The sequence below is a fragment of the Triturus cristatus genome, chromosome 4_1 (assembly GCF_964204655.1).
Source record: "Triturus cristatus chromosome 4_1, aTriCri1.1, whole genome shotgun sequence".
NCBI lineage: Eukaryota > Metazoa > Chordata > Amphibia > Caudata > Salamandridae > Triturus > Triturus cristatus.
Genome location: NC_140585.1, coordinates 1284654798 through 1284673771, shown reverse-complemented (window position 1 = coordinate 1284673771; position 18974 = coordinate 1284654798). Strand labels below are relative to the sequence as shown.

At 49.1% G+C, this 18974-nt stretch overlaps 1 protein-coding gene across 1 annotated transcript in view; it reads left to right on the top strand.

The window, feature by feature from the left end:
* CDC73 (cell division cycle 73) overlaps window positions 1–18974 on the top strand; it is a 674568-nt gene that overhangs the window by 489028 nt on the left and 166566 nt on the right. The window lies entirely within an intron of this gene.

The following is an 18974-nucleotide window of genomic DNA, read 5'->3' as shown; positions in this document are numbered from 1 at the left end:
TGAGAACTGTTGGCTCACTGTTCAGTAAGTCGTGACGAAAATAAATGATTTGGCTAAATAATAGATGAGGTCTCTGTCACTTTATTCATGGATAAGACCACCTTCACCTAGTGTGGTGATTGTGCTCTAAAATTCAATCCCACTAAAAGCTACTGGATCTCCTATTTCTACAGCATGCTTCAAAAGGGATTCCCCTTCCATGTCCTGCAAAAATGTTCTTTGCTTTCAATTTGCTATTTTACCTTTGTGCGTTTTATTCAAACCCTTTATCAGCCTGTACGTTTGCATCCTTACTCTTGTCTTTGGCATGATAATATAAATCACAAGAGCAACATGTAGACTAGTGTTGGAAGCGTGTACAAATTTATGTCGTAATGTCGAACAAGGTGTCATTTAAGTATAATGAATAGCAATTATTGTGTGATATTCAATATATCACCATAAAGACTTGAATGATTAAAACAAACTTATTTGAAAAAGACTATGAAAGGGTGCTGAATTCATGGAATATCGAAAGATGTCTAAATATCTATTTAGAGACCACTAAACACCTCACTTCAAACATACTAGCATTTTATGGCTTTTGGCTTGCCACAGATTGGTTGTCTTGTCTCCCAAGTATGGGGTTGCAAGATGGATAGCAGAAATATCACCCTTTGTCACTTGAAAATCAGTCCTCTTTCAGTACACAGTGACATACCAATCAGCTAGGTTTGTTACCACAACTGCAGCTCTATACGCTTGGGTACTGCATGCATACATATGCAGGGCAGCCATCTGAAAAAAGCATCATAGTGTTAATCCATTTTGAAGTAAAGGCTGCGAGAAAAACAGCAGTTGAGCAGCCAGTTCTTTGCAACCCGTTCCAATAAGTTGAGCTTTCCCTCCTTCCCCTAAATTGCATGTATAATACTGTTTTGCTAATGTCGGCTATTCTGATTGAAGCATGTGAATCTACCCAAGTTTCTGAGCTGGAGGTGAAACAAGTTACTTATCTGCAAGTACAATTCTCCAGCTTTGTTATCTTTCATAGTCACACGTGGCTGCTCGTCTTCCCTTTTAGTGGTTTACTGGGTATACCGTTCACACTTGTGCTATGAAATGGGCGCTAAAGCACTTCCTTGACTAAAGGTTAGGCGGCTTTTAAACAAAGGAAATATTTTGCAGCTTTTAACACATTTTGATATTTCTGTTGTAGACCACAGTGAGACTCCAAAGGTAAAATGCAAGGGTACTTTAAATAACCGGTATATAACTTGCTTCTTCTGTTTGATGACCAATATGTTATTTATTTGCGTTTTCATCCTCCAGCACCTCCTTTCCTAGATGTTCCCCTCAGGGTGGTTTCTTCTTTTCTTATAAGGAAAGGCTTATAATCTTGTCATGTGTTTGGGGTCAGATGAGTTCTGAACAGTTCTTCAGGTTACTGATCGTAGTGACGATTTGTAAGTAAGTGCCCTCTTTTTGCATGGTTGCCCCCAATTTTTGCTAAACTGCTGATGTACTTTGACTGTGTGCGTCCTGGACTCCTGCCAAACAGGTACCCCAGGGCCTATGTTCTTTCCCTAAAGCTGCATTGAAAATAAAACCCAATTGGCACTCTCTGGCCACACGTCAGCCCCTTGTAAATGGTACCAAAGGTACCAATGGCACTGTAGCCAAAGAAGGTCTCTAAGTGCTGCAGCACTTATTGTGCCACCCTTAGAGGCCCTGTACCTTTACACACACATACTGCCTTTGTTCTGCACCAAAACACGCAGCCTGCAAAGTGAAGAGTCGACATGGCATGCATCCCTGTTTGCCATGCCTACAACCCACTGCCCTGACATAGATCAGCCACCCCTCTAGCTGAGTGCACTATACCAGTGGTGAGGGTACAGGTGCAGGACCCTGTACCACTACAGTGCCTAAGCCAATTCTTAGACATTGTAAGTGCAGTAATGCCATTTAGAGTATATGGTGCTGGGAGTTTGTCATTATGAACTCCACAGTACCATAATGGCTTTCCTGAAAACTGGAAAGTTTGGTATCAAACTTCTCAGCACAGTAAAGTCACACTGATGCCAATGTGGAATTTAATGAAAAATGCACACAGAGGGCATCTTAGAGATGCCCCCTGAAAAGCGACCTACCACTAGTGTCCAGGCTGAGTGGCTGCTTTCAGCTGCCACCACCAGACATGTTTCTGGGGGTCTGAAACAATGCACATCCTTGGACGAGGTGCCAAGCCTCCTCCCCCAGGATGGGCAGGGTTCACTAAGGGGAAGCTTCAAAGGCGTGAACTTCCCAAGGCATTTTGCTGCTTCCAGCAACTGGCCCCCACCGATTCTGACCCCCAGTTTGGAAAACCAAGGGAGGAAGAAAGATGTGCCTACCTTTGCCAACCCCACCCCTCAGGTGGGGGAGGCGAGGTGATGCACAGCTCTGTCCCCGCCATCTTGCAGATGATTGGACCCAGCCCACCAGAGTGAGGCATATGCCTTCTCCCACTGGACGTGGCCTAATGGGTGTGTACCCACCCCAAGGAAAAGACCCATTGGTCCCAACCTTTACTTACCTGTAACGCCACTAAATCTAGTATTTAGGGGCACCCCTGAACCTTTCCTCCTCAGACAAAAACCGACTAAGAAGAAAGGAAGGAGGTGGACCGAAGAAGCCGTGCCAAAGCTAAGAAGAGACTTAGCCGACTTGGCCCCAGCCCTACCGGTCTTTCCCCACCTCGAACCTGCAGAAGCGAAATCCCCATGTTTTGCAGCGTGAATCTGTCTGGATTCACTATGCTGTGCATTATTCCACGGTCTGGTGGTTGGGTCCGGATTCGTAGTCTTTCTTTTGTTTTTTTTTGTAGCCCAGGTGGGCGTCGACGTCCCACCATTTGGTGCACCTCTCGTGACGTCGTCCTGCTTCCTGCGGAAGTCCCACCTTGGTGCGCCATCTTCAGATTATTTTTTCCGCCGTTGGGTCTGGATCGTCACCGTGAAGCTCCCGAGTTTTTTGGCGAAGAAAGAAGAAAAAGCACGAGTTTCATGGAAGAAGAAGTTGAGGAAGACTACAGAAAGGAAGAGCAACAAGCCGGGACGACGAAGAAGGAGGAGAACCTATGATCTTCGACGTCCGACGGAGAATGCGCACTCAGGGACACTGAGCGCAGGAATGGACAAAACACCTTTTAAAGTCTGCCGTAACTGCCACCACAAATACGCGCAGAAGGACCAACATCCGGTCTGCAACCTTTGCCTGCCAGTTGACCACGAGAGCCAGGACTGCAATGCCTGTTCGGCCTTCACACCGAAGAGGCTCCGGGTGAGAGAGAGACAGAGGAGAGACAACTAAAACATGGAGGGCAAGGGGAAGGCCCCAACACTGGACGAACTGGGCCTCCCCACCGACGACTAAGACCACGTCGCCGAAGGACCTGATGACTTCACGGTCTCAGAGACCGATGATAAAACGTCTGACAAAGTAGGAGAGTCTTCGAGCACTAAACGCTCGACAGGGCCCCGAAAAACAGAATCAGACTCTCAAAAGTCAAAGTCCTCGAAAGGAACACCGGCGCCAAAAATTTCGACGACCGCGAGTGGATCCAAGGATGAAAGGACCGGCGGATCCTTCGAAAGGGACTCCCAGGTGCCGAAGACGGCCGAAAGGCAAAAGTTGTCGAAACAAGGCCAAGAAAGTGGGCGTTCGACTTCGAAAGACGAAGTCGCGTCGACACAAGCTCCGTCAAAGACCGGCGCTCGACGTCGAACACTCCTCCGAAATGGAGAAGAAAAAGAGGATGCTCGAAGCAGAGATGGAGAGCATCCTTCAAAGGAAAAGGGAGTTCGACGAGAAGATAAAAAAATTCACTATCCCAACGAAATCATCGTCTAGGAACAGGAGGAGTTTGACGCATAAGAACTGTCGAAGACTCCCGGAGAGGAAGAAGAAGACATTTACTATGAGGGTGAAGAATATGAGGAACAACAATCGAACTACGGCTCGGCGCCGTCGACGACGCAGGACCTGGAGTGGCAGGACCTGTACGCCGAAAATCCAGAAGAGCCTGTGGAGACTTACCCTTCGAGGCTTTCGCCGCCAGATGACATAGGGGCTTACAACATGGTAGTCAAAAGCGCGGCAGCAGCTTTTGGTGTTAAACTGGAGGAAGAAAAGCCTAAAGCATACTTTTTACTGGAGACACTGCTTCCTATCCAAACTAGGAGCCAGTTCCTCCCCATGCTCCAGAGTGTCATGAACCAGGGGAACGAGGCGTTCAAGGGCCCAGCAACATGCAGGTCCATCACACCTAGGACGGAGAAAAAATATAAACACTCCTCCCAGGACCCTCCATACATAAAAGGATCCGTCACAGCAGATTCAATCATTGCATCTACTGCCAGGAATAGGGCAAATGTCCCAGCAACCTCTGGACCACCTCCAGACAAGGAAAGCAGGAGGATGGACCTGACTGGGAGAAAAATAGAGAGAAACGCAGCAATGCACTGGCGCATGGCGAACTCCAATGCCCTACTGAACAGGCACCAGTACCAACACTGGGAAGAAATGGGGGAACTGATGAAGCACCTCCCCGAGCAATACCATTAAAGAGCTGCGCACCTAGTGGAGGAAGGAAAGAATATAGCACACTCTTGCCTTAAAACCGCGTTGGATGGAGCAGAAACATCAAGCAGGCTGATGGCAATTGGAATAACAGAAAAAAGGCAAGCCTGGCTCAGGATTTCAGGCTTCAAGCAAGAAGTTCACAACAACATCCTGAACACCCCTTTCAACGGAGAGACGCTGTTTAGGGCCCCGTTGGATGAAAAACTCACCCAGCTCAAAAAGGAGAACGAAACAGCAAGGTCCATGGGGGCCCTGCAATTCAGAGGAATGAGAAGAGGTACCCCGACACGGAGACCTTACAGAAGAGGAGGAAGCCAGCCGGGAACGTCGCACCAAACATTCCAGCAGGCTCATCAGGGCGACAATCACGGGCAGCAGGCCCAGCAGAAACAACACTGGCAATACCAGTCTCGGGCCAGTCCTTTCGGAGCAGGGGGAACAGACGAGGCCAGAGGCGCAGAGGGGGAGACCAACCCACCTCAAAGTGACTTCACACGGGAAAGACTGCTCGCCCACAAAAGCCCTCCGAGGGTGGAGTTCAAAAGATCAAAGACGAGAGGGTTACACAAACCATACGCCAACGAACATGCAACACCAGTAGGCGGCAGACTGAGACGTTTCCTTCAAGAATGGAAAAAGATAACAACAGACAAATGGATACTGAACATCATACAGTTCGGATACTGTATAGAGTTGGAAAGGAAACCACCAAACAGAAAAGCGAAGAGGAGGGAGCACTCAGGACAGGAGCTAGTGCAACTCGTAGAAGCAGCACAAGAACTACTCCTAAAGGATGCCATAGAGCCAGTACCTTTCAAAGAAAGGAACAAGGGAGTGTACTCAAACTACTTCCTGGTACCAAAGGTGGACGGAACACTAAGGCCCATGCTGTATCTACGGTTCCTAAACAAGTACGTAAGGATGCAAAAATTCAAAATGACGTCCCTACAAGAGGTACTCCCGCAAATGAGAGACGGAGACTTCATGTCCACCGTGGATCTCAAAGATGCCTACCTGCACATCCCAATGAACAGGCAGCACAAAGGTCTGTTAAGGTTCGCCATTGGCAAGGAACACTACCAATTCACAACCTTGGCATTCGGGCTAAAGTCCACACCAAGGGTTTTCACAAAATGCCTGGCGGCAGTGGCAGCGTACCTGCGGAGGGGAAGGGATTCATGTATACCCTTACCTCGACGACTGGCTAATAAAGGCAAGTTCACGCGAAAAGTGCGAGGAACACGCACAGCGGGTCACGAACACACTAACGAAGCTGGGATTCTCAATACACTGGGGGAAATCCTCTATGGAACCAGAACAGGTGAAGATCTTCCTGGGGGCAAAGATCAACACCTTACAGAGAACAGTGATGCCCAGCGACAAGAGAACACTGACCCTGCTGAAGGAGATGCGCCTCTACCAGAAGGGGCAAGCTCTGACCGTGAGAACAGCGAGCAAGATCATGGGGATGATGGCGTCATGCATTCACCTAGTTCCCAATGTACGCCTACACATGATGCCTTTGCAGGAATGGCTGCAACAGCAATGGTCACAGGCAAGCGGAAGTTGAAAGGATCTAGTGGTTGTAACGCACACGGTGCAAGAAGAGATAGCATGGTGGAACAGGGAGAACATAACTATAGGGAAGCCCTTGACACCACCAAACCCAACGGTGACCATCACCACAGACGCATCTCAGATAGGATGGGGAGCACATATGAACAAGCTCAGAGTGAGGGGTCTGGACTCCAGCGGATGCGGTCAGACACATCAACTACCTGGAGTTGAAGACCGTATTCCTAGCCCTGAAAGCCTTCCAGAAAAAACTGTAATACCAGGAGGTGTTGATACAAACAGACTATACAACAACAATGTTCTACATCAACAAGCAGGGAGGAACACAGTCATTTCCCCTATCCAACCTGGCGCAGGAGATTTGGAGATGGGCCATCCCACTCAAAATAGACCTGCTGGCCATTCACCTACCGGGGAAGGACAATGTGGAAGCAGACTGGCTCAGCAGGCAGACTTCGGCGTCCCACGAGTGGGAGCTCAATGGACCGGAAACGCCAAGGCTATTCAGAAGGTGGGGTACACCGACAATAAACCTGTTTGCAACACACCAGAATGAAAAATGCCAAAGCTTCGCATCCAGACAACCAGAAAACCAATCCAAGAGGAATGCCCTATGGATAAGCTGGTCAAAAACATTTGCCTACGCTTTTCCACCAATACCACTGATACACAGGGTACTCAACAAGTGCAGGACCAGCAACATGACGCTGATCCTAGTGGCACCACAGTGGGCAAGACAGACCTGGTACTCGCAAATAGTGGAGATGGCGCAGGGACCACCACACAAGCTCACCAAAAGAAAGGACTTACTCTCCATGCAGAACGGAGAGGTTCTACACCCAGAGCCAGAGAACCTCGGCCTAGCGGCATGGCTCCTGAAGACATAGTTTGCACACCTTAGGCTACCTCAAAGCACTATGCGAGTGCTCCGGGAAGCAAGGAGACCGACGACACGGAAATGCTATGGGGAAAAATGGAAGAGGTACACACATTGGTGCAGGAGACATAAACTCAAAATAAGATGACAAGGGAATCAACGGTGCTAAGATACCTCACGCACCTACCAAAGGCTAAGCTATGTTCATCCTCACTAAGGGTACACCTCGCAGCGATTGTTGCCTACACACGAGGTGAGACTGGTGAAAGTTTCTTTACATCAAGAGTTGTAAAGAGGTTCCTGGAGGGGACAAAAAGGATATCGCCACCAAAAAGGATGCCGCCGCCGGCGTGGAACCTCAACTTAGTCCTAACAGAACTTATGAAGGCGCCCTTTGAACCCATTCACAAGGCCTTCCTTCAAATGCTAACAAAGAAGACAGCCTTCCTGGTGGCAATAACCTCGCTGCGCAGAGTAAGCGAGCTGCAAGCGCTAACGCTGCAAGAGCCCTACATCCAGATACACAAGGACAGAGTCGTAATGAGAACGGACCCACACTTCATGCCGAAGGTGGTGTCAGCATTTTATATGAACCAGACAATACAAATACCAAGCTTCTTTCAGAACCCTACCACAGGCGCAGAAAGGGCACTGCACACTCTGGACGCTAGAAGGGCGGTGATGCACTACATTGAGAGAACCAAGGAGCACAGGAAAACTAAGCAGTTTTTTGTGTCCTTCGCAACCAGCTTCCTGGGTAGGCCAGTAACCGAGGGCACCATCGAGCGATGGATCGCACTCACGATACAGTTCTGCCACAAACAGGCTGGGCAAGAACTACCAGAAAGAGCACGGGCCCACTCGGAAAGGAGCAACAACAGAGTGCTGAAACTTTTCAAGCACTCGCCCCCAGTCACAGATCTGAGTTGAATACATCATCATTCTTTAACTCACTTTGCCACCCCAGTTCAGACACAGCCATATGCAAATCAGTATTGACCATGTGCCTCATGGGAACAGTCCAGACCGAACTGCCAAGCCATGTCTTCCCTGGACTGTAAACCAGCATCCTGAGACCGGTTTCGGACTAACAGCCCTCATCAGCCAGGCTAGCTTGAATCCAGTGGCAGTGAGCAAGGTACCCACGTCTGGGCATACCCTGCCAACTTAGGGCGAACAAAGCAAACACAAGGATATGGACGGAGTACTGAAACTTTTCAAGCACTCGGGCCCGTGGTCAGTACCTCCTGTATAGCCTTGATGTTTATCACAGGTTGCGAATGCTCCGACAATACCTGCTGTATCCTTTATTGTATTTGTAATGGCTATCTGTTCCCTATCTCACCCAAGCTCTATCCCCTACTTGTTTCACCCCCTCCTTCCCTTCCCCCACTTCCTTCTTCAATTGTAACCTATGTGTTTGACAAAATGCAAATAAAGATATTTAAAAATGAATCGACTCTTGGACTCCATAAGTACGGGTTCTGAAAGACGAAGGGCACTTCTCTGCCTCTGGAACCTTCTCCTTTGGCCAGTTTCTAATCCAGGATAGAGGCTTGATGTGATGAAGTCTGAACAGAAAAGGTGGGATATCACAGGAAGTGGATATGAAGGAAAGGGCAAAATCTTGTGGAACGACATGCCCAGGCCTGAAGTTGTAGCATGTTAGCCAGGCAGGAAAAAGCAAATAATTATTTTGATTAGTTGCTCACAGGAGTTGAAATAAAAGTGGCTTGGCCACAGCTATGATAGGGTAGGAGTAGAAAGACTGCTATTCTAGACTATGGCCACAGCCTTTGGCACCACATCCTCTGAGTCAGGCTAGTAGAAGAAAAGACCCTCTTTTCTAGTGCATCAATATGTTTCAATTCTGTCTGGTGGCATGGTAGGAAATGTGCTGGGTTCACCTTGCTAATAGAAACCCGCATCACCAAGCTCTTGGGAGTTGGGTGCGGAATCAAAAAGGACAGATATCCAGGGGCAGGTTTGTGACAGCTAGCTGCTGAGCGACTTCTTGGGGGAGTTTAACGAAGCTTAGGCCAAGACGCCAACGAGGTTTCTGTCACTGTCTCATAAAAAGGCAGTAAGGTCTCTGAAGTAGAAGGTCCCAGGCTTCAAGATTTATGCCTCTAGGTGTACTGTGGTCTCTATAGTAGGTAACTGTAGGTCTTGCATATCTGCAGACTACTACAGCAAAAAGGCACTCTTTATTTTCCTGTGAAGGCTCGGGGGGGGGGTGGGGGAGTCCATCTAAATGTCTAGGCAATAGGCATTCTGTAGATCTAAATATAGGCCAGCATAAGAAAACTGGGAAGTAGGAGTAAATTGACCACTTCCTCATCATCCTCGCCATTGTGAACATTTTGGAGCTCTTGAACGGCATCAGAATAAAAATCCAAATGAGGTTTGCAGCTTACGAAAATATTGGTGCCAAGGTAGAGCCTGGGTTTCCTCCAAAGTTGGGTGCCACAACTTTGTAATATAATAGCAAGACATCATCTAGTGTGCCTAAATCAGCCCCAGATTTGAACGGGCTTCTGATTCATGACCAGTGTAGCTGCTGCTGGAGCTATGGCTTGGCATTGGAGTTGTTGTCGCAGGAGTTGAGGTATGAGCCAGCACTGACTGGAAGGCAGAAGAAAGCTCAACTGGTCAGTCTGCGCCAGAGCAAACTCACTGACAGAAGTACAGATGGGGGCTAATGCAGCTCCATGAGTTTTGAAGTTTCTCTGGAGGGAGACGGCATTACCATGAAAAGTTGTTAAATGGCCTCCCTAAATGCCTTCATTTGCTATTGGGGTTGGTATCCTGGGGAAATCAGGGAATGCCAGGACCTGCCTCTGAACATCTTCGAAGTCTGGTTCTTCTTTGAGTACCTACTGCTAAACGTCTCCACGGAGCAGGAGTGGCGAGGCAGAGACTAGTCCTTATTGTGCTTCTTGTGCTCTAAAGCGACCCTCAACTACTTATCTGATTTAGCATAAGACAGTGACCTGGAGTGGCACCAGGACCTAGAACCGTATTGGGCTCGCGACTTGGTATCATGTTTGGAGTATAGCTACCACACTGAGTGACAAATAGCTTTGGCTTCCGCTTCCTGATTCCTTCGGGTAAATGAGAGTATTTGTTGTATGAATTTGCTGAAATTTTTATTTTAGCATTGGTGACAACCGACAGTAGTTGCGGTTGTAGCTAAGTATCCATGTGAAAGGGCATGTAAAGAGAGGAATTTGTTATTTCACCGGCGTAAATTCTATGTATGGCTGCACATCGTTGCTTCTGTAGGCATAGTGAGGTAGCCGTGGAGTCTGACACCACCTGCTGGTGCTTGGTAGACATTAGAATCTTGCACCTACAGAAAGTCAAGAGGTGAAGAGTCTGTTTTAAGATAGAATCACGTCTCCCTTACCATCTTCCATTTGGCTTCCCTGTGAGCATACCTCTCCTGAGTAGGCCCTGAATGCTTTTTCCGTTTTATGTGAGCCTTTCTTTGTGTATGTTCTCCTGTGTTTTTACTTCCTGCAGTTGCTTATCTATTATAAGACCATGTGCCACATTTTGTAGGTAGGTTGGAGTATATTAAATATAGTTCCATCAAATATTATAAAGATTGTTTGAGGTATGTGAGCTGTAGATCACATGTTTTGCATAGCCTGCCATCAAGTGTTTGGTCCAGATGTTTGCACTTTGTTTTTGTTAGAAGTCTTTTCCAGTCACGAGGTAGGTGACTCCTCCTTTCAGTGATAGTTCGTATGGACATCGACTCCATTGTTAGATTGTTTTTTTCCGCCATCGGGTGTGAATGTGAATTGCTGCGCTCGGGTTCGGCACCGTTTCTCGGGTTCTCTTTGCCCAATCCACTACCCTTGACTGTATTCTCTCTCGATCGCGTTTCCCATTCTCCGCGTATCGTCCTGACTCAAAGGCCTTTGATCAGAAGACTCGTAGAGGGCCGTTGGGCCTACCTGTGCTGGGCTCATTAGCAGTCAATGGAACGGACTCCATTCAAGCTCTGTCCAGGGTGTCGCGCCAAGTTCCCGCCCACCAACTTGCACGAAGTGTGCAACCTCTGTTTATCCCTGAAACACGACGAGAAAGTCTGCGACACGTGCCGATCGTTCCGATTGAAGAAGACGCTTCATGACTGTTGGGCTCGAGGTCATGAGATGCAACATCAGGGCAGCTCCGCACCGGATATCTTAGGCTAAGATTCCGATGGAGAAAAAATACACGCTCAAGTAGCCGAGGAAGCACAACACATCTCCGTGTCCGAAGCCGACTCGGACATGGAAGAAGAGGAGCAAGTTACACCGGGTCCACGTACTCTGAGTGCAGAAGCCACCTTGCCCCAACAACACAAGACCAAAAAGGCTCTGGTCCTTCCTCTGCCTTCGGACCAAGGTCGCCACCGAGAAAGTTTCGGGCACCCCACTTTTGGGCCCAGCATCAAAACATAAAGAAAAGCCTTCTGGCTCGAGTCGGTGCTGACCCGGAATCTTCGGTGTCGAAACTGAAGCATGTCGTGGTCACTATTCCACCGCAATCAAAGAGCAAATCTTTGGAGCTAAAGGGTTCGGAGCCGAAACTTTCAATGCCGAAAACGGCGACCAAAGACCAAATGAGTCCACCAAAAGCGCCTCGGTCCGACGTTCCACCTTCGAATCCAAAACAGAAAGAGCTCGTTATACATCCAGACACTGGACATATCCAGGCCAAATTGCTTGAAAATAGGAAAATAGGGCCTACAAGAGGATTACCACATTCCTCTAGAGAAAACATGGGTACTAACCCTTAACCACGTTACATTCCACCTCCTTCGCCCACTGATCCCAACTTACTCATCACACCCATAAATTCACCACCATCACGATCACCTGACCCACAGAATAATGGGGATGGGGATGAAAATAGGCCACAGGATACTGACCCATGGGATTTCTGACACTGACCCAAACACGGATAATGACCAGATTTATATCCGTCCAGACCCTCACCAACCAACGACAATATAGGATACATTGAGTTACTTAACCGGGCTGCTCAGTATCATGGGGTGGAGCTGCATAAGGAGGCTTTAGAAGAGGATTTCCTATTCGAGACCCTAAGTTCCTCTCAAAAGTCTACTCAAACACTGCCAATGCTTAAAGGGATGTTAAAGCATGCAGATGAGGTCTTTAAAGATCCTTTGAGGGCAAGAAACATCACACATAGGGTGTAGAAAAAATATAAACCTGCACCTACTGACCCCGTCTACATCAAGGGTCAGCTGCCATTAGACACGCGTGGTTTCCAATGCTCGCACGAGAGCTAACTCACAGACCTCAGGATTCAAACCTGAGGTGCAAGCCTATATTCTCAACCAACCATTTGATAAAGAACACCTCTTTGGCCTAGCAGTTGACACCTCGCTGGAAAAAAAAGAAGACAGATACCGAGGTCGCAAAGTCCATTGGGGCTTTGGAGTTGCCTTCAAATAGGGGTTCCTTTCGGTGCTCCTTTTACAGGAGTGGCTCCAAGAATATATTCACAAAGAATTCCTCCGCCTCTGACAAAGGCAACAACCAATCACCCTCATCGAGCGGCTATTTTAGAGGAGGTTATAGAGGTAACAACGGTAAGGGAAGAGGCAGAGGCAACTCCACACGCACTTCCCTGGCAAATAAGAAGCAGTGACTTCCTTAAGCTACCCCCGATCATTCCACTCCTGTTTTGGGACGTCTCTCCCAATTTCTCCCTGTTTGGAACACAATCACTTCGGACAAATGGCTTCTACAAATTATACAATATGGTTACTGCCTGGAACTTAGACACTCCCCCAAACATTCTTCCAAGATGACACGCAATGTCACAGGAACATCTCACCTTTCTGAAGCAATAAGTTCTCTCTCTGTTACAAAAAGGAGCTATAAAGTCAATCCCATTACAATATCAAGGGGCCGGGGAATACTCCCTGTACTACTTAATTCCCAAAAAGGACGGCTCTCTCCGACCAATACTGGACCTCAGAAAACAAAATCTATACATTCAGTCGGACCACTTTGACATGGTGACACTCCAACAAGTGTTTCCACTCGTTCAACAAGGTGACTTTCTGTCCACTCTGGACATGAAGGACGGCTATTTCCGTATCCCAATACACACTGTACTCCGCAAATACCTCAGGTTCGTAGTAATGGGCCAACTTTATCAGTTCAAGGTGCTCCCATTTGGAGTAACTACCGCACCCAGGGTTTTCAACAAAAATGCCTGGCAGTAGTCGCAGCTCATCTACGAAGACAACACATTCACGTCTTCCCATACTTGGACGACTGGCTTATAAAAGCCAGCTCACAACAGAGCTGTCTACGTCACACTCACAAAACAGTGCAGTTGCTCCACAAACTTGGATTCACAGTAAATCTGTGTAAGTCAAATCTCCAACCTTCCAACACACAGGCATATCTGGGAGCATCGATAGATACACAAAAAGCTCTGGCCTACCCCAATCCGGCCAGAATCCGCAACATACAGGCTCTACTCTGTCAGTTTCAGCATCAAAACTCATTGCCAGCTCAAGTGTTCATACAGCTCCTAGGGATGATGGCGTCTTGCATCCAAATATTCCCTTATGCAAGACTTCAGATGCGCCCCCTCCAGGAGTGCTTTGCACATCGGTGAAACCAGGCTCAGGGTCTGTTATCAGATCTAGTGTTGGTAGACGGCCGCACCCATCGCTCTCTGCAGCGGTGGAATAAACAAAACCTTTCAAAAGGGCGGCCCTTCGTCTACCCCGTTCCACAGATAGTGCTAACAGATGCATAACTCACTGGTTGGAAAGCCGACCTCCAGACGCATACTATTGAGGGTATGTGGAGCCTGCAGCAAAAGCAGCTTCACATAAATAGAGTTGCTAGCAATTTTTCTAGCGCTCAAAGCTTTTCAAGTTCATCTAGTAGGCAAAGCTGTCCTCATTCGTACAGACATGACAGCAGTGTACTACATACAAAAACAGGGGGGGGGGGGGGGTGACACACTCTCCAGCTGTCACAACTAGCACAGACCATCTGGAGATGGGCTTTACATCACAAAATGCATCTCCTCGCAGAACACCTTCCAGGAGTAAACAATCAGATTGCAGATCTGCTCAGTCGTCAAAGACAACAGATCCACGAATGGGAACTTCACCCTCATGTTCTCCTCCCGTTCTTTCAAATGTGGGGTTTTCCAGACCTAGATCTGTTCGCCACAAACCTAAACGCAAAATGCCAAGCTTCGCATCCAGGTGTCCAGAGGCAATGCACTATGGATGAATTGGTCAGGGATATTTGCCTATGTTTTCCACCTCTTCCACTCATTCCATTAGTGGTTCAGAAGCTCAGACAGGCATCCCTGACACTAATCCTAGTTGCTCCCACATGGGCCCGTCAACCATAGTTCACAACCCTGTTGGAACTCTCAGTAGTTGCTCACCAAAAACTACATCTCACTCCCAATCTCCTCACTCAGAGCCATGGAGACCTAAGAAATCCAGATCCCAGTCATCTCAACCTAGCGATCTGGCACCTGAAATCTTAGAGTTTGGCTACCTTAATCTCCCGCCAGACTGCATGAAGATTATCAAAGAGGCTAGACGTTCTACCATAAGAGCATGCTATATAGCAAAGGGGAAGCAGTTTGTAATGTACTGTAATAATAATCAAATCAACCCGCTTGATGCTTCAGTTCAAAACATCATGTTCGAGGCATATGAGCTGCAGATTGTACACTTAGCATAGATCGCCATCTGGTGTTGGGCCCGGATGTTTGCAGTTTGTTTTTCTTCTTGGACAGTCTTTGGAAGTCACGAGTTTGGTGACTCCTCCTTCGGTCCGTACTGCGCATGGGCTTCGGCTCCATCCTCAGATTGTTTTTTTCCGCCATCGGGCTCGGATGTGATACTTCGTGCTCCGGCTTCGAACTTCTACGGTTCCAGCCTCGACGCAAAATCCTCGTTTCTTTCTAGTTTCTTCATCATCATCTTCATCTCTCGAAGCGGCACTTTTCTCCATCCCGTACATCGGCACCGGCCTTCGGGCCCTCCTCGACTCCGGTCCCGGCCGATGGAAAGGACTCCGTTCAAAAAGTGCCCAAAATGTGGGTCTAAATTTCCCCACACCGACCTCCATCAGGTGTGTAATCTTTGCCTCTCTCCAGAACACGAGGCCAGAGACTGCCCCGCCTGTAAGTCTTTTCGATCGAAGAAAACCATCCGGGATCGAAAAGCTCGACGCACCATGGCGCACTCATCGTCTGCAGCTCCACCGGACATCTTCGGAGACGGCGCCGAAGCTTCGGGGCAAACACACACCGAGCAGGAAGAAGACGTCGTCAGCGCTTCCGAGGCCGACAACTCCGACGTGGAGGACATCACACCGGCGCAGCGGGCCGTGAGTACTGTGCCCCCTCCCACCCCCGCGCCCAAAACCAAAGAGACTCAGGTTACTCCCTCGCCTGCCGGCCTGGGCAAAACCAAGACCAAAGCTTCGATCACCCCACCTTCGGGCCCGGTGTCGAAGCCTCCAAAGTCTCACGGCAGGTCGGGATCGAGCCAGCCGACGCCCGGTGCCGAAAAACAGCATCCGGCACCGAAGAAAGCAATATCCAGCTCGACTCCGAAGCCACCGGTGCCGAAGCCTGGACTCTCGGTGCCGACCAAACACAAACACAAATCTGTCGGCACCGACGCTCCGGCGCCGAAAACTCCTTCGCCAAAAAAACCGGAGGCCCCAAAAAAGCATGGCGCACACAAACAAAAAGCATGGCGCACACAAACCATCGAAGTCCTCGGTTCCGAAATCACCGGTGCCGACGGACGATTCGACGCCATTGGCTCTGTTTACACCAGACCCTTTACAAAAGACTCTGTCCAAAGATCCAAAGACTGGACTATTGACTTTAATTATCAAGAAAAGACGCCTTGATACTCCGGCTCCTCCTCCACCACCCAAACGGAAGGACTCTGCTACTTCTCCCCTCAGGGTGCCCTCCCCACTACCACCTCCCCTACCTCCTCCACCTCCTCCACCCCCTCCCAGGTCTCCGCCACCTTTACCTCACTACTCTCCGGCCCCGTCCCCAGATCCGGACGACGGGGACCCGGACAATTATCCGGCGGATGCCCCAATGGATCCCACTCCACCAGGGACCCCAGACCCGTGGGAGGATTACAATAACCCTGATGTACCCGATATTCCTCAGGACGACCTATACCCATCCAGGCCGTCTCCTCCAGAGGACTCCTTAGGGTTCCATCATTTAGTGCAGAGAGCAGCACACTACCATGGGGTGGACATGCACACAACCAGTGGAAGACGACTTCTTACTGGATACATTCGACATACAGGACAAATCCACCTCTATCTTACCCATGCTTAAGGGTGTCACCAAGCATGCCGCAGAGGTGTTCAAAGACCCTGTCAGGGCCAGGGTACTAAACCCTAGAATAGAGAAAAAGTATAAGGCGGCACCCACAGACCCTGCATACATTAAGGGCCCTGCTCCCTCAGATTCCCTAGTTGTCTCTACAGCTAGAAAGCGGGCTAACTCCCAGTCCTCAGGAGAAGCCCCACCGCCAGACAAGGAATCCAAACTCCTAGACGCGTCTGGCAAGCGCACCGCCTCTCAAGCTGCAAACATGTGGCGCATTGCAAACACACAAGCGCTACTTGCGCGCTATGACAGAGCACACTACGATGAACTTGAGGCTCTTATGCAGCACCTCCCCGAGAAACACAAGCGTAGGGCTCATGAGCTAATACAGGAGGGTAAACTCATTACAAACACCTCCATTAAGTGTGCCCTCGATGCAGCCGACACTGCTTCTAGAGCCATAAATACCAGTGTCCTGCTTCGTCGCCATGCCTGGCTCAGGATCTCAGGGTTTAAGCCTGAAGTCCAGGCGTCCATACTCAATCACCCCTTTGACCAACAAACTCTCTTTGGGCCCAAGGTAGACGAAGCGTTGGAAAAGATGAAAAAGGACACAGACACAGCAAAGTCTATGGGGGCACTCCAAACACAAGCGTCTAAACGTTCCTTTCGACGCTCCTCCTTTCGTGGCACAGGCAGAGGCTTCTCCACCGATAGCACCTCTACCTCCTACAAATCCCCTCCTCAAAATACCTTTTCAAAGGGCAACCAAAGGGGTGGTTACAGAGGCAACAACAATAAGGGCAGGGGCAAAACTAACAACACCCGTTCTGCCACCCCGCCCACACAATGACTTCCCTCCGCTCCCCCCAGACCATTCCACTCCGGTTGGGGGCAGACTACAAAACTTTATCCACGCATGGGAGTCCATGACATCGGACAAATGGGTGACCCAAATCATTCAGTCAGGGTACTGTCTCGAGCTAACATCTACCCCACCCAATATCCCACCAAGGCACCGCCCAATGTCTCAAGAACATTCCACACTGCTCAAACAGGAGGTACTCTCCCTCCTCCAAAAACACGCTATAGAGCAGGTCCCCATCAATCAGCAAAATCTAGGGGTTTACTCCCTATATTTCCTAATACCAAAGAAAGACGGGACCCTCAGGCCCATTCTGGACCTCCGGCCTCTAAATGCCTACATACATTCAGACCATTTCCATATGGTCACCCTACAACAAGTCCTCCCGCTCCTCTGTCAGGGAGATTTTCTCACAACCTTGGATCTGAAAGACGCATACTTTCACATTCCAATACACCCCTCTCACAGGAAATACCTCAGGTTCGTGGTGGACGGGCAACATTACCAATTCACGGTTCTCCCCTAAGGGGTCACCACCGCACCACGAGTGTTTACCAAATGCCTAGCGGTAGTAGCAGCACACCTCAGACGTCAACACATTCACGTCTTCCCTTACTTAGACGACAGGCTGATAAAAGCCGCGTCTTACCACCAATGCGTGCAGCATACAAACAGCACCATCCAACTGCTCCACCAGCTAGGCTTCACGGTGAACTACCAAAAGTCCCACCTCATACCATCTCACACAAAGCAATATCTCGGGGCCACTATAGACACCTCCAAAGGTATTGCCTATCCAAACACAGCCAGAATCACAAGCATTCAAGCCTTACGCAAAACATTCCTTCCCCAACACTCTCTTCCAGCAAGAGTGTTCATGAAGCTCATAGGAATGATGGCGTCTTGCATCTTTATAGTGCCCCATGCAAGACTACACATGCGTCCACTTCAAGAGTGCCTAGCACAACAGTGGAACCAGGCCCAGGGTCAGCTGACGGATCTGGTGTTGGTGGACGGCCGCACACATCACTCTCTGCAGTGGTGGAACACCACAAACCTTTCCAAAGGGCGGCCGTTCCTGGACCCGGTTCCTCAGGTGATTCTAACAGCGGACGCATCGCTCTCCGGCTGGGGAGCGCACCTCCTACACCTCACAATGCAAGGTCTATGGACGCCACAGCAAAAATTGCTCCACATCAACCATCTGGAGCTCTTGGCGATCTTTCTAGCCCTAAAATCTTTCCAAAAACAGATTTCGGCCAAAGCAGTCCTCATTCGCACAGACAACATGACTGCAATGTATTATATCCAAAAACAGGGGGGGGACACACTCTCCCCAGCTCTCCCGCTTAGCCCAGAGCATATGGAGATGGGCAATTCCCCAAAACATCTTTCTCCTGGCACAACACGTTCCAGGCGTACAAAACACCATGGCAGATCTGCTCAGCAGACAAACGCAACAACTACACGAATGGGAACTGCATCCGCAAGTTCTTCAGCCATTCTTCCAACAGTGGGGGCATCCTCAGATAGACCGCTTCGCCACCCACGAAAACAAAAAATGCCCAAGCTTCGCCGCCAGATACCCACACCCATTTGTCCAAGGGCAATGCGATATGGATGAACTGGTCAGGCAGATTTGCATACGCCTTTCCACCTCTCCCA